This window comes from Morone saxatilis, unplaced genomic scaffold (genome assembly GCF_004916995.1).
Source record: "Morone saxatilis isolate NCDOM2014 unplaced genomic scaffold, NCSU_SB_2.0 Contig16, whole genome shotgun sequence".
Taxonomy (NCBI): Eukaryota; Metazoa; Chordata; class Actinopteri; family Moronidae; genus Morone; species Morone saxatilis.
This window is the reverse complement of record NW_023339718.1, coordinates 19657474-19662807: the sequence shown is the minus strand read 5'-3', so window position 1 is coordinate 19662807 and position 5334 is coordinate 19657474. Positions and strand designations below refer to the sequence as shown.

Genomic DNA, 5334 nt, shown 5'->3' with positions numbered 1-5334 from the left:
AAAAATAAGTATTTGTCATGTATATAACCATTTGAGTTACATTGTATGTATTATTGCATTATTATCACACATACAATATTAAACATATAATAGATTCATAAACCTGATTGCAAAATATAAGCAAATAGTGTTTTCAAAGAAACAAACAAAAAACAACAAAAATGCATAAACAAACAATCTTGATACAGACCCTTCATTACGTGTAGCTAGACCGATGCATAGGTTTATTACATTCATATGAAGTAGAAGTAACAAAGTGTAACAGTACATGAATAAATGTGTTTTTTACTTTGACACTGCTGCCCTTGAAAGCTAAATTATTTCAAGAAATCAAGTCTTTCTTCGAACTGGAAACAGAAAAGGACCCTGATCAGTTCCCTGAGGAACACTGAGAACCGTGGCAATACTTTCACACAAATGTTGCATCAACATCACACGGAGGTTTGTGACGAGGTCAAACCACCAAAGCCCTGCAGAGGCTACACGTGGGCTCAGCTGGCTGTGAAGACACACTGTCGTATGACTAATATCAGTGGTTTCTTTGACTGGGAGAGTTTACGTAAGGTTCAAGTGTTTGAGAGAACTGTCTGACACGCAGGCTTTAAAACAACTCTTTTGAATCCACCGCACTGTCATATAAAAGTCCATTTTCTTTTAAAGTCGGTTCATGACCAGTCTTACGATTAATGTTTTGCACAGTCAACACGAGTTTCTGCAGAGACATTTGCAACGGAGAAAATTCGCTGGGATTTGTGCCCTTTCTCAGCACTTCCGAAGTGGGGAGAGTACCGTTTCAACTTAAACACAGGAGCTGAAATACTACTAACGAAAGAGATGAACCAGCAACCTTCTCACTTTGAAACACAATGGATTAGAGATTATGGCAGCAATTATTGTCATAAACTTACATTAAGATAAATGTTCCCTTCTAAATAAATATTTTAACCTGCAAATAATTTGAATTTAGTGAGACACTTTTTAAAATGTCATAGTTGCAGATATTTATAGTATCAATGGCATCAATGGGAACAGGAGTTAGACAAGCAAAAACTGGTGTGCTTGATTCCTTATCATTTTTCTTTTTTTTTTTTTTTAAAAGAGCTCTAGAACAAAAAAAAAAAAGGCTTTCGGGATGTTGGCATGCCTTGAAAAGTTCTCAATATAATTATATTGTTGAAATGTAATCCTTCAACATTGGACAACCTTCAAAACAAGCCAACCAAACCAATAAAGTGACACTTTTTTCACTGCGTGTATAGCTGCAGATAACATAGGGTTGAAAAAGTCTATTAAGGGAAACTGAATAACATAATAATAGGATAATAGGACCTGCGTGAATTATGATATCTGCATGCAGGGCTTTTATAAATCAGTGATACTCACAACAAAGATCAAAACACAATACACACTAACACATATCAAACACACACACGAAAACACACAGAGAAACTATGCACATCCGGCCTCTGCAGGCTCTAGGTTATGTAACACTGAGAGACACATTCCAAGATCAGGAAGAGCAGCTGAGCACTGAGAACGGACACGTTGCCTGACACACTCAATCAGTTGTGATTTGAAAACATGTGCATGACCACAATGCTGAGGCTTTAAACTGGTAATGCCATGATGGTTAGGCCCAATACCCACAGGTCCCTTCTCACACTGACTAGAGACAGATCAAGCCTTGATCTCATTAGAGAACTCAATACTGTGCAAAGACACTGCTGCTGTAAATGACATTCACTATGAATGAAGACTTCCCGTCAACAATTACAGTCATGTATCAAGTAAAATTACAAACATCACTGGCTCCAGATTCTTAGTTGTAAAGATTTGGCCACTGGGTTTTCGACAGTTAGACGACACATGCAATCTGAAAAAAAACTTGAGCTACAGGCAATTTTGAAATTGATTTTCTTTAATTTTCACTAAATGGTCAGATAAATCAAATTAATAGTATATTATAGAAGTCAAAGTAGTCCATAGTAGAACAACTATTTTCATTATTGATTATTATGTCACGTAATCACTTCCTTTGGTTTACAAAATGTCCCAAAATAGTCAGAGTAAGCCTTCAATTTGCTTTTTTTGTCCAACCAACAGTCCAAAACCTTAAGATATTCAATTTAGAATTCATATAACAACGAGAAAATCAGAACATTCTCACATTTAAGAAGCTGGAATCAGAAAACATTTGCCATTTTTGCTTACAAAATACAAAAACAATTAATCAATTATGAACATTTAATGAAAAAAAAATGAATTCATTTATTTATGTCTATCAAGCAAACAATTAATTAACTAATAGTTTTCAGGTTACAGAAGATCAAGGCTGTACAGTTAACTTCAGATTTAAAAAGGAGGCAGAATTTTCTACGCTGTCGATTGCTGCCGCTAACAATCAGGCTGGTCAAAGTAACAACTTCAATTGTACATGACTAGCTTCAGGTTTGAGGACTACAAGTCAGGTCAGGTTTATTACAGCCCAATATCACAAAGCACGCCTCAAAGGGCTGTACGTATAATAAAAGAAAACATTATCAAAAACACACTAAATTGTAGAGAGGTGAGATAAACTCCACATAAAGCATTACACGCAAAATCCAAGCAACAATAAGAGTCGGGTCAATGAGCAGCATTAGCAAAGAATATACAAAACGTCAATTAGCGAGGCAACACAAATACAAGGAGCACATACAAATACACACACCCATACACACATACAAGTTGGATGACCATACTTAGTATTTAGGGCAGGTTAAGTGAGGTTGAAGGCAAGCCTCTCAAATTTAGGTAGAAAGATGATTCCAAAGAAGAAATGCTTGGAAAGAGAAGGCCCTTCCACCTACTGTTGATTTATTTATTTCTGGAATAGTCAGAAGACCAGGAAGTCAGTATCTGGACTGATTTAAGACTGCCCTGCACAGATTTAGTGACAGAGGTGTCAGCTAACCAAGAGGAACCCTAACAAACACATCTGTGTATTGCTTAGGAAAGCTATACTGTTCTGATAACTGCAGTTCTGCTGACACATCCTTGTCCTTAAGTTACAGAATAAATCCCTGTGTGACTTTTTACTTCTACACACACGACACACGTTGGGCCTGGTGCTGATTTGGGGTAATATTGTGACCTTAAACGTCACTTTAAGCCTGCTAATCTTCAATTCTCCCTTGATCTCATTCTCTCTTTAGTGAGTTCTGCTTGATTGAATGGAAGGATGTGTAAAAGGTTTTTGCAGACATAAAAGAGTAGCTATTGTGGTGTCGCCTCTACAGGACATGTATCAGACATGTTTCATGTGAGTTTCATGTTAGTTTACCTCTAAAGGAAATCATTATGGTTTTACGCTAGAATTGTATCAGTATATTTTGTACTGTCTCTCAACCAACTTCCAACAACTTCTGCTGCTGTTGCCGAAAACTTTTACTTGCAACTGTTACTGCAGCCACTGCTACTGCCATTAATAGTAAACCTAATAACAAAAAGCATCTTTAATATAAATTTCCCCATAGCTCCCTATCTATCTGCAGTTAACATGTCAGGAGGATAACCATGTATTGAAGTCTTTGCTCCCCTCCCCTCGAACTGAGAAGCAATACTTACAGGTTAATGCTGCAGCAGGAACACGAGGGTATTATTGCTTTTTAGGCCAATCTGCATCCATCCACACCATACTGCATGTAATGCACCTCAAGACACCAACCACCACACACTGTGGACCAGAATACATCAGGAAGTACAGCCAGGCTGCCTTCACAATAAAAGCCTGGGTGTGTGCACTGGAAACAAATGCAATCACTTCAAAATAGTCCAATCAACTCTTATCTGTAGTTATACAAAATCTATACATTATAATCTATATATGTGCCGAATCAATACGTTTATTGATTGATTCATTTTAATATTGTTGTCTTTCTCAACCCTCAAGTAATTGTTCAAGCATTACCCAACGAGGTCAGGCTCTTATTTTCCTAAATTTCAGCGGAAGTTACATTTCTTTATTCTGTTGAATTTGACCCTGGTTGTGTGCCGCTGTTGTTTCTAGCAATATCGGGTCAATATGGTGATAACATAAGGGTGCAGGCCCCTGGTGTGGCAACGTTACACCATTTCAGTTCCTCATAAACAAATAGTGACTGTTTATTATTGTCTAATTGTGTATTTTCATCCCGTGCCCACGGCCTTTTAACCCGCATATACACGATGAAACACCGACGGTGTGTCAACCCGTTACCCTCCGCTTCGCTGCCTTTGTGCCACCGCAATAAAAAATAAATTAAAAAAATTCACAACGCCACCAACCAAGTTAGCACCATCTTCCTTTTACAACGTTTAACGAAAAACAGCTGTTTTAAGACGACAAGGCACCTGGGAGCGGAAAATATCGTTTGAAAGCCGAGGCTGCGTCTTTCCCGTTGTGACCGAGCGAGGCATCATTTTTTCAGCCTGCGAAGCTATGCTGCCCAGCTGAAGCGTTTTTTTTCCTCCGTCTGTTCTCATCCAGCCCGAATAACCCCACTAAAATCCAAATGAAACACACTCACCTTGCCGCAGTCGGTCGGCAGTAGGTCTGTTTGTAATACAAAGCATACGTGGGCTGTGGGTAACCAGGCGGGTAGGCTGCTAGTCCTTGTCGAGTGGGAATATTGTTGTCTCTGTGTGAGACTGCAGGGCAGACAGCGGCAGTGCATCGCCGGATGGGCTGGGCCGGAGCGGCACGTCAGCCTGAGGTCACAGCTTGGTCCCAGACTGGATTATCTAACCCGGGTGGGACGATTGCCACTCATTACGCTTGTCACCTCATCCAATCTAGCTTCACTGATTAGAAAGCGGCGCAGGCACTAACACACAGAAATGATGTAATAGTCTTGGTTATTCTACATATTCAGTTCAGCTCAATTAAAACTGGATTTGTATAGCACCATTTCATACAAAAGCAATTCACTGTGCTTTGCATGATAATAAACAATAGACTCATGCACATTCCAGTATTTTGCCCCATTGGGGGGTTCTCGTTTTCCTGGGGCCAAATCATAAACCATTTCCATTTTTTTTTTTTTAAATCAAGAGTGGTCAAAACATGGGTGAAGTAGTCTCCTTACTTGGTTCTTGTCAAAAGTTGTACATGTGATAAACACAACAACAAAAGAATATTGCCCTGGTGCACAAACAAATGGGTTAAAATGTCTTATCTTGACTAAGAGTACACCTAATTTTGCCATTTTGATCTAACCCACACAAACCTCTCTCTCAGCACTGCTGATAGTCAGCAGTTTAACACAACACTTTTTCATTTTATGAACCCATTACATTCCCATTGGGAAAACTGTG

The 5334-nt window shown here is 38.8% G+C and overlaps 1 protein-coding gene across 4 annotated transcripts in view; it reads right to left on the bottom strand.

Moving 5' to 3' along the window:
- The window catches only part of rusc2 (RUN and SH3 domain containing 2), a 39159-nt gene extending 34449 nt beyond the window's left edge, over nucleotides 1-4710 (bottom strand). For 3 of the 4 annotated variants that reach the window (XM_035657743.1, XM_035657744.1, XM_035657746.1), the window contains exon 1: nucleotides 4548-4710. The gene's annotated coding sequence lies outside the window, so the exon portion shown is untranslated. The remainder of the gene's footprint in view (nucleotides 1-4547) is intronic. The other variant, XM_035657745.1, reaches the window with a different exon arrangement.
- Between the last annotated feature and the right edge of the window lie 624 nt (nucleotides 4711-5334).